Genomic DNA, 11,765 nt, shown 5'->3' with positions numbered 1-11,765 from the left:
TTCAACCGTAAAAAGGAAGGAAATTCTGACACCTGCTACAGCACGGATGTAGCTTGTGGATAGTACGCTAAGTGAAATAACCGAGACGGAAGAGGACAAATACTGTGTGATTCTCCTTATGTGCGTTACCTAGAGTCATCAAGTTCATTGAGACAGAAAGTAGGATGGTGGTTCTGGGGGTGGGGGGAGGGGGACAGTGGCGAGTTAGTGTTAAGTAGCTATGGAGTTCAAGTTTGGGAAGATGAAAAAACGTTCTGGAGATGGAAGGTAGGAATGGTTGCACAACAGTGTGAAAGTACTAAGTGCCACTGAATTGTACGCTTAAGATGGTTTAAATGGTAAATTACATGTTATGAATATTTTATCGTAACACAAAAAGTCTATGGCTGTGCTCAGGAGCAAAACGGGAACGCATACAAGTCAGAAGCTGGGAGGGGGCTGTGGGCCGCTGAGGTAGGTGTATGACCTCATGCCCCAGCCAGGGTGGTGCAGGGTGGTGTCAGGGGGAAGTTATCTAATCTGGTTAGCTAGGAATTCGACCGCTGATGGACTGCTAACTCAATGAAAACTGGGACTAATAAACTCTGCAACCCCCACCCCTCCACCCCAGCTCCCCGCCCACCGCCCCGGTCCAGAGACACAAGATGGAACTTGTCTCAGCCATGACTCTTGCTGGGAAATCAGGAGACTAAATCAATAAATAATTATCCCATCCCATGAAAACTCAGCATCTCAGGCCTGTGTGTTCAGAGTTTGCTCTGCACTGTGTTTCTGGTATGGGAAATCCCTGCACTGAAGGGTAATGCAATAAAATCGCTCTTGGGCTGTGCTGGCTCTGGGGTGTTCAGAAGAAGCAAACAGAACACACTGGAGGGACCCTTGACAACTCAGGCTGCCAGAAGTCCCCAAGGAAAATAAAGTCCCTCTTGTAATCCCATATTACAAAATGCACAGGGAAATGATTCTTGGTGAATGAAAGTCAACAGAAAAAGGAAACATGAAAACTACAGCCCAAAAATGTAATTGAAAAATAATCTGAAGGAGAATCCAACGTGACATGAAGAAGAAAGAAAGGTATTAAAGAGTATGAAAAAATAAAAGGTGGCAAGAGAAGTGATGAACTGGAAGCCCGTCTAGGTATACTGCCCAGAACACAGATGGGAAGATACTAGAAGACAGGAAATTCAGAAGACATGGAATATAGATAGAAAAAATTCAACACACAGTTGGCCCTTGAACAGCACAGGTTTGAACTGAGCAGTCCACTTTTACATGGGTGTTTTTCAATAAATATATACTGCAGCACTGCACGATCTAAATTCCCTGAATAGAATTCCTTGAAGCCTTGGATGCAGAGCCGTGGGTCTGGAGGGCTGACTGTAAAGTCATATGCAGGTTTTCAACAGCATGGAGGGTGGGCATCCCTAAACTCCGCTTGTTCAAGGGTCAACTGTATATCTAACAAGAATTCCAAAAAGAGGGAATAAAGATAGTGGGGTAGACATGATGTTCATATGATAATAGTTGACAATTATCCAGACCTGATTAAAAAAAAAATCTTCAGATTAAAGAAACACAGGAAACCTAAGCATAAGAAATACAAATAAATTCACACTTAGACTCATTGCAGTGAAATGAGGAAACCAAAATATTCAGGAAGAAAAAATAAATTATCAATAATAGAACAATAGGGGTTTCCCTGGTGGCGCAGTGGTTGAGAGTCTGCCTGCCGATGCAGGGGACACGGGTTCGTGACCCGGTCCGGGAAGATCCCACATGCCGCGGAGCGGCTGGGCCCGTGAGCCATGGCCGCTGAGCCTGCGCGTCCGGAGCCTGTGCTCCGCAACAGGAGAGGCCACAACAGTGAGAGGCCGCGTACCGCAAAAAATAGAACAACAACTTAAATGGCAGCCGAATTTCTAACAGTATTATCAGAGGCTGGAAGAAATGGAGTAAGAGCCTCAAAGTAGCGAGGGAAAATAACAGCAACTTCGAATTCTGTTATCAGAAGAGTAAAGATGATGGGAAAAAATTAGCTATATGCTGTTTATAAAAAACATACCGAAAATACAATGAAAAGGTGAGTGATAAAGGATTGAAAGCTATTACATGCCAGGCAAATATTAACTGGAAAAAGCCACTGTGTTGACATAAGTAACAGATAAAAGAATAGTTAAGGGAAAATACGCTGTTAAGGATAAAAAGGACACTACACGTTAACAAAAGGGAAACTTTATCAGAAAGCCGTATGAATCATATACTGTACCTAACAATTTAGCTTCACATTATATAAAGCAAAAACTGGTGGAAAACAAAAAGAAATTTACAAACCAGTAGAGTGGAAGATTTTAATATTCCTTTCCCAGAATTGACAGATTAAGCAGACAAAAAGTTAGTAACGATAGAGACTATTTGGACGACTACAATTAACAAGCTGATCAAAGGGAGGTGTGTAGAGCCCTGAGAATTAAAGAATACTCACGTTTTCAAGTATACATGGAATATTTTAAATAAGTTGACCATATAGTATGCTACTGACCAAGTCCGAACCAACGCCAAAGAATTGATATCCTACAGCCTACATCACAATAAAATTAAAAATCAACAACAACAAAATGATTGGAAAATTTTTTTTAAATGTATTTCTAAGCAACCAATGAGTAAAGAAGAAACAAGGGAATTTTAGAACCAAATCATAATACAAACATTAAATACAAAGTCTGGAAAACAGCAAGTGTTGTGTGGGTAAATGTTTTCCAAGAGGCTCTCGGTGTTGGGTGGGGTGTGTGTGGGGAGGGGTGCGGGGGTTGCAGAGGGCAAGGAAGGTACGATTCATAGCATTTGCCCATCCATACTGTAAGTATCCCACCAGGTCTGTTTCAAGCTACCAACCAAGGGTGGAGGTGGAATTGGGAAGAAATACACAAAATGAACTCTCACAGCCCAAAATGAGCCGGCTACCATTGGTTCCAGTACACCACTGTAAACAATTGAAATCTATCTTTAAATGCACATAAGAAACAAAGAAGAAGGGTTGGGAAAGGCTGTACTTAGCATGTAAATCAAAGGTTAGAAAAAGAACAGGGCAGCAGAGTAAACCCAAAGGAATTAGAAGGAAGGAAATAATAAAGATAAGAGTGGAAGTTGATAACATTACAAACAAAGACACAGTCAAGAGGAGTAACAAAAGGAAAAAAATGGCTCTTTTGGAAGGCAAATTAAATAGGCAAACATCTGGCTAACATGATCAGAAGAAGAGAAATTAAAGTAAAAATAAACAATACTCTGAACGGAAAGAACATAATAGAGATGCAGTAGAAAAATAAAAGATAAATACTATGAACAATGCCAATAAACGTGAAAACGCAGAAGAAAAGGGCAATTTTCCGGAAAAATATAACAACAAAACTGACTCAAGAAGAGATATGAATTGTGAGCATACGCGTTGCTACCAGAGAAACTGAATCAGCCCACCTGCCCCCGCTGCTCTCCCCAGACATACACAGGCACCATCGCCAAGCCTGGTTGGTTTTACAGGTAACTTCTGTCTTCAAGAGATGGATAATTTTAATATCGTAAAATTGCTTCAGAAAAAGAGAAAAAAAATCCACCCAGCTCATTTTATGGGGCCATTAAGCCTTGAGACAAAACTGAAAACATTAGGTTCCTTTCATACATGCGCAAAGAGACAAATGTAAGAAACCACCCGTTATTTTTTAAATCTGGCAATGTCTTAACTCGTTGCTAATTAAGACTTATCCAAGAATGTAAAGACGCCTTAGAAGGTAGATTAATATCATCATCACATTAACAGATGAAAGGAGAAAGATCATTTCAATAGATGCGGGAAAGACATTTAATACAATCCAGTAACCATTCTTGATTAAACAAAGATACCTCCCTCCAATAAATAAATAAATCCTCTCAAGTAAACTAGGAATAAGTGGGAACTCTCTCAACTTGATGAAGTATGTCTTCAAAAGCCCGTTGCAAATACTGACATTAAATGTCAGACTACAGGTCCTAGCTAAGATAATGAGAAAATAAAAGAAAAAGTTAAAAGATTGATATGTTTATAGCAGCCTTATTTATAATGGCCGCAAATTCAAAACAACCCAATTCTATTGACGTGGAGATGGGATAACAAACTGTGGGAGATCCAAACAATGGAATATTATTCAGTCATACAAGGATGGATTACTGATGCAGGCAACAATATAAATGAAATTTAAGACAACATTGTGCCGTGCAGAAGCAGCCAGTACCCAAATAAAATATCCTGTATGATTCCATTTCTATAAAGTTCAAGAACAGGCAACACTGATTGATAGCCACAGAAAAGCAGACTGTTGGTTGCCTAGGGCTGGGAGGTGGGAACTGACTGCAAAGGAATGTCTTGGAGTGATGAAAATGCTCTATATCTTGATTGGGGTGTTCATTACACAAGTGTGTATAGTTGTCAGAACTAATTGAACTAAATAATTAGGACCTATGCATTTTATTGGTTGATAATTATATCTCAGTTTTAAAAAGCACAATAGACACGAAAAGCTAAAGATTGCAGAAAAGGTATAACATAATTAGTACAAAGAATACATGTCTACATAGAGTACCCAGGAGAATCTGCAAATAAATATTAGTACTAATTAGAAAGTTCAGTAAGTTTGCTAGAAATCAATATACAAAAATCAATAGTTATTGTTAAAGGACATTATTAACAGCAGCAATAAAACTTTTAAGGTGTCCAGAAGTAAATCTAACAAAGGGTGTGTCAGATTTTTATGGAGAAAGCAACAAAACCTTATGGGAGGGGGAAAGAAATAAAGGATTTACTATATTCATGGATGGAAGGGTTCGGTGTTTTAAAGACTATAATTTTCCCCAAATTAACTTATAAATTCAATACAACTTCAATAAAAATCACTGTAGAGTTTTTCAAAGAACTTGACAAGAAAATGCTAAAAAACTGCAAAGAAGAGGGAGGAGGAGAGGCGGAAGAAGAAAAAGAAAAGGGGACTATCCTTTTGCATATTGGTACCGACTCTAAAGTGTTAGTAGTAATTTGAACAATGTGATATTGCCACGGGGAACCTTAGAAATAGAATCACTTAGATATAGAAATTTGAAATATGGCAGAGATGGAATTTCAGGTCACTGGGCAAAGGATGAGAGTATTCGATAAATGATGCTGGGACATCACCGTATAGGAAAAGACAGGCCCAACTATTCATGTGAAAGAGGGTAAAATTGGATATCTACCTCTTTGTCACAGCCCCAAATCATCTAAATGTGAAAGTAACATTTAAAAGAAAATATAGGAGGCTATCTTGATGACATCTGAGTACTGTCATTCCTATTTAAGATGCCAAAAGCATAAACCATATTGAGACAAGAAAATAATGAGAATATAACTATATCAAACTAAGAACTTCTGTGTACCAGGACAACAGTGAAAAGAACGTCAAAAAAGAAAAAAGAAAAGAAAAGAAAATCAGTAACTACTGTAAGGTGTATACAACACATATAACTAGCTTTATATAATCGGAATATAATAGAATTCCTTAAAAACCAGGCAAACAATACGAACAAAAAGGAAGCACAAATAAACAAATGGAAGATGCTTCAACCTCCCTGGTAATCAAAGCAAAATTCACACTAGAACAATAAAATACAATCCCATACTTATCAACTGGCAGTAATCAATAATCAATCAATAAATCCAATACTAACAAGAATGGGTGGGGCTACTGGGAATGGGGAAGTCTTATACAGTACCGGCATGGCTACAAATTGGTACTACTATTTTGAAGAGCAATTCTGGAATAACTAAAAAAAAACAATTGATGATGCGTAAAATCTACCAACCAGAAATTAGACTTCTCGATGTTTGCCATAGAGCAACACATGCACAAGGAAATACGTGCGTGACTGTTCATTGTGACGTGGTTCACAATAGGAAAAAACCACGAATGTTATAGAATCATATACCTTAAAAAAATACAAATAAATCCGATGTGTATTTATCATGGATGCGTATATATTTAGAGAAACTATATAAGGATCCCCAGCAACATCGGGATAGTGGTGGGATATGGGACACCCAGATTGCCTGGGCTGGAATCCTGGCTTCTCTGGTTACCACCCGTGTGGCCTTGGTTAAGTTACTTAACCAATATTTCCTCAGCCCCTCATCTAGAAAAGGGGGGATAAAAATAGTATGTATGTCACATGTCTGCTGAAGGCTTTAAAGGAGCTAATGTGTGTAAAGTGCTCAGATAATGGCCAGTATATAGTAGATGTGCTGTTTCTATTGCCATCATTATCATAATCATCCTGATTGTTGTCATTATTCTCATCGTCAAGACAGTGGGATGGGGAGGGCGGGGAGGCATGGAGATAAGTCTATAGCTTTATCCATGAGGACATACGGCTACATGCGAACACACAGTAAACCTGAGTTTAATGTATGTGGCTGAGGGTACCAACTACAGGATTACTTGTCATAGAAATTTCTACACTTTGCTGTGTGTTTCAAATAGTTCATATTAAAAGTTTCTTTTTAAGTAAAAGGACAAATGACCTGTGCAATATTATGGAGAAATGTGTAAACTGCCTTGTGTATTGTATCACTGTGAGAGGAAGGTGTTATAGAAACATACTTTTGGACAAATGCTTGATGCCTAACTAGCTGCTAGGCAACCGCAAGTTACAAGTTAACTGTGAGAGGGAAAAGCCAGGGAAGTGAAAAGTAATGTTTTCCAGGAACATCTGAGATCCTGAAGCAGCAGAAATATGTGCCATTTCTAGGAAGGACATAAAAACTGAGCTCCTGGAAATGCCAAAGAAATACTGTTTGCTGATATAAGTATCCAAAAAAATTATTCCCTGAGAAAACAATTATAGTAACGTGTATAACATTAGTTCACTTTTCAAATGAGTATTTATTGAGCTTCAATTATGCATACATATATATTTTCAGTTTGCTTTTTTGCCTGAGGCATACTTACCAGCTATTAAAAAAAAATAAGAAAAAGAAAGAAAACTTTACGTCCTTTAAGTGCGTCTGTCACAATAAAGGGTTTTGGGGTTATATATCTAGAAAGGTCACCCATCAAGATATTTTTGGCAACAAGAAGCAAACGCCACCTAAAAATGGCAGAACCAGTAGGGGTCTGCTGCTGTCTCACCTGAGAAGCCGGAAGGTGAGCAGTCCTGTGTGGATTCAACTGCTCCCCATTACCCACACGACTTGGGCCCTTTCTGCCTCTCTGCTCTGTCATCCTGTGTGTCAGGAGTGCTTCCACTCAAGGTGGCGACATGGCGGCTGCTCGAAGGTGGAAAGCGCGTTAGGTAGCGGACCTCTTGCCCATCTCCTATTTTATACGGTAGAAAAATCTTTCCCAGAAGCCCCTCAGGAGAATTTGACTTCCATCTCAGTGACCAGAACAGGGTGACATGGATGTTCCTAAACTGTTCATTGGCCAATAGAATTGGGATGACCACGACTGTTAGACCCACCACTAATCCGTCACCTGGGACTGGGACTTTCCTCTTTTAGTATATTACCCCTTGTATCCAAACAAAACTTGGGTTATGTTATCAAGGAGGAAAGCTACAAAGAGGATCTATGAGGGTGGGCGATTCTTACCTAATTAGAAAGACAAAGGCAAACGACAGAGAAAACACAGAACTAAATAAACAGCATCCCCTCAGTATTCCCCAGTAGGACATATTGCCCAGCAGTAGGAATTACCCACCTCTTTCTTGCCAGGGGTACCAGATTTGCTTGGGAGTGAGCAGCCAAATGTTCTCCAGAGATTGGGCCCCTTTATGGTCTAGGGGTGACTCTTAATTGGTCTTTGGCCACCACAGTAAATCCGTTCCCCCTGCCAAGTGACCAGTACAGGAGTGGAATGTGACATGAAAGGCGAGTCTTCTGCGGAACCTCGGGAAAGGGACAGAGGAAGGAGGCCCTCTCTGCAGTCTTGAAGCACTGCTGTGTGGGAGCATCTTTGTGGCAATGCTGCAGCCATCTAGCAAGTCTGAAGGATGAGGGGCTGTAGCTACCATAGGGAAAGTGGGACTTATTGTCCAAGTTTCTAAATTAATCAGCCTTTCAACCACTCAACCCCCAAATTTCTTGTAATATGGGGTAACAAATTGTCTTTTTTGTTCAGGCCGTTTTTGTTTGATTCTTTGTTGCTTACAGTCAAATCATCTTGATATTATACTTGCACTGAAAAATATAAAGCAAATAATTTAATGAGGGATTTAAAACATGCAGGTAGATAAGAAACTAACAAGAGCACATCTAACTGCTTTAAACCGGTTCAAATCCATATGTTCAGAATAATCAAGTTTCACGATACTGCAGGAAAACGCTTTACTAAGTATTTCGTACATGTAAGGCATTTTTCTGAGCCCCAAAGTGAGGCTGCGACTGAGACAGTGAGTTAGGGACACGAAAGATATAAAATACATAATCCTTAAATTCAAGGAGCTTATAATACAACGAAGGAGAAAATCAGTTGACAGTGAAAATTCTAAATTGTACATCCCTTTTAAAGAAGTGGTCCCATTAGTTCAAGGATGGTATCTATTATCAACCAAGTAATGAATTGTACCATCACGTCACGCCATAATATATCAAATATCGGGATCCCTTACCACAGAAAAATCTCTAGATCCTGAAGTATATTAGAAAAACTTTAATTTCGTAAGATCAATCCTTCTTTTGAAATAGCAACTGACATCTGAATAGATCTACTTTATCCCTGAGCAAACTGAAAATTCATAGAGAAAGACATAATGTCCAATTTTTTTACTTAAAGCGTCTTACCACCTATGAATAACCATGACAGACTTGGCGTCAGTGGAGTCTAGATTTGCGAGCCTTCGCTGTGTTTGCATTTGCGCATGATTTCTGATTTGATACTTTACCTTTAAATTTATTGATGAAAATAAAGCTACCGCAGAGATGGTGAGGGCAAGTTGACCTGTTCACACTTGATGTACTACATTTGGGGATTTGGGAGTGCCCAAGGCAAGTAGGATTCTAAGTAGTGGTAAGTGTGCATTTTGCCTTCCTAGAGACCCAGAGGGAGATGAAGAATGCTAAGCCCTGGCAGGAAGGAGCAACCCAGATATAAAATACGTCAGCTCTGAATGTATCCACCAGAGCAGAAATTTATTAAAACCCCACTTTAGACCGTACAGCAAATGCATCAATAAAGCAGCAGCTCTCACTAAGCTAAGTCAGGTTTGTGTTTTGTTGCAGTAGTTTTTTTATGAAAATGTGAGTGGTTGAGCAACCCTGGTTCTAAAAGGAGTCTCTCAGGGCCAGCGCCATGACTGGCTGTAGTAGAGCGGGCTCCGCTCGATGCAGAATGGCCAAGCCATCACCTTCCCTGTAAAAACATTTGAGAGGTTTTCACTATGGCTGTGTTGCATTTTCCTCTTCAGAAACCAGCAAGTACCAACTTGGCCTGTAAATAGAATCTCTTCCTTCATAGAGGATGGTCATTTTGGCTGATTCCCAACTGGAAGAGTTTCACTAGATTGGAAAGGAGAGAAAGGCAAGTGGAGGATGAAAGAAGTTTTAAGGAACAAGAGGGTGTTTCAGCTTCTAAAACTTCTTCATCAGCCCAATTACCAGTTGCTGTCTGTAAGGCTAGCTGCCCCCTGCTTTTCATGGAATCCTGCAGTCCTGAAGGATGGTATGACTGTACATTAATTTTCAAATGAGCACACTTCACTGTCAAGGTCATGAAAGACAGGAAGGATGGAGAACCGTCACATGTTGGAGGAGACGGAGGAGATGTGATAACCAAAGACAATGTGGATATTGGATTGAATCCTAGAGCAGAAAAAGCATTTCTGCTTTTTCCAGGATTTCCTATCTATCTATTTCCAGTAGACAGACAGGAAATCCAAGTGAAGTTTGTAGTTCAGTGAATAGCACTGTACACTATTACATTCTTAGTTTTGATGAATGAATCATGGTTATTTAAGATGTAACTGGTAGTGTGGAGTCTATAGGAAAACACTCTGTATCGCTTTACAGCACATTTTTATTTTTCCTGGACTTTAAAGTTCACTAAATAAGGCTAAAATTAAAAGTAAAACATATTCAAGAAATTGTTTGCTGTGTGACAGAAGCGCAGTGTGTTTTTCTCCAATGAAAATGATGGTTGCAGAATGATTATTGCCTGTGGAACCTGATACCAGCTATTATGAAGAAATCCAGGGAACTTGCTTGACTCCTTGAAGGTAAATATGGTGTCCAGTACTGGGCTATATGCTCCCTGTCTCTACAGGGCATGAAGAGGAAGCTGAAGTATGTCACCGGTGATGCTATTACTATGACCCACTTCCTACCTGGCAATCTATTTACCAGCAGGGTTTTAAGCAAGAACTAGAGTTTGGGGAAGCCAAGAGGCAGGGCACGGAGGTTACACGGAAACCAGAGCTATGGGGCCTGGGTTCCTAGCCTCATGCATACAAGAACAGCTGTCCTTCAGCCTATACTTTGTGGATTGATTTCACTTGGGGAAACAGTTCTATTGCATGAATTTGGCCATGGGGATGGGAGGAACGCTTTTTTTTTTTTTTCATAGCGAGGTATTTTATTTTAAATATAGCAGTGTGTACATGTCAATCTCAAACTCCCAATCTATCCCTCCCCCCCACCCTGGTAACCATAAGTTCAGGGAACACTCTTTTTAATTTTTAGCTTTCCTTATGGAAAATCTCAAATGTACACAAAAATAGAGAGACTAGTTCAGTGAATCCCCACGTGCCCATCATCCAGCCTCAACAGTTAGCAACTCACGGCCATTCTTGTTTTCTTGTTTCATCTACACCATAATCTCTCCCCCACCATCTGCTCTGCAAGATTATTTTGCATTAAATGTCAAATATCCCATCATTTTTATCTGTCAACAATACTATATGTATCTCTAAAAGTTTTTTTGTAGAATCAAACATAACCACAACATTATGCTAAGTGAAATATGCCAGTCACAAAAAGACAAATACTATATGATTCCTAGAGATGCTTAGATAAGTCAAAATAGAGACGGAAAGTAGAATGGTGGTCGCCAGGGGCTGGGGGGAAGGGCAATGGGGAGTTAATGTTTAATGAGGACAGAGTTTCAGTTTTACAAGAGGAAAAGGGCTATGCAGATGGATGGTGATGGTTGCACAACATTACGAATGCATTTAATGCCGCTAAACCGTACACTTAGAAATGATGGAGATGGCAAATTTTATGTGTATTTTACTGCAATAAAAAAGAACAGGGCTTCCCTGGTGGCGCAGTGGTTGAGAGTCCGCCTGCCGATGCAGGGGACACGGGTTCGTGCCCCGGTCCGGGAAGATCCCACATGCCGCGGAGCGGCTGGGCCCGTGAGCCATGGCCGCTGAGCCTGCGTGTCCGGAGCCTGTGCTCCGCAACGGGAGAGGCCACGACAGTCAGAGGCCCGCGTACCGCAAAAAAAAAAAAAAAAAAATAGAGCAAAAAAATTATAAAAAACTATAAGTCTTATCATACTGAAAAAAATTAATAATAATGCCTCATCAAATATCCAGGAGTGTTTAAATTTTCCCAATAACTCGTAAGTTTTTTACAGTTAGTTTGTTTCAACAAGATCCATGCTTTGCTTTTGGTTTTTATGTCTCTTAATTGCCACAGAAACTAAAGATCTGCAGGATTTTTCATTTTCTGGGTTTTGTTGATTGCATCATTTGCGGTGTCATTTGACACA

The sequence above is a fragment of the Tursiops truncatus genome, chromosome 20 (genome assembly GCF_011762595.2).
Source record: "Tursiops truncatus isolate mTurTru1 chromosome 20, mTurTru1.mat.Y, whole genome shotgun sequence".
NCBI classification, from domain to species: domain Eukaryota; kingdom Metazoa; phylum Chordata; class Mammalia; order Artiodactyla; family Delphinidae; genus Tursiops; species Tursiops truncatus.
Note: the sequence above shows the minus strand (reverse complement) of the source record.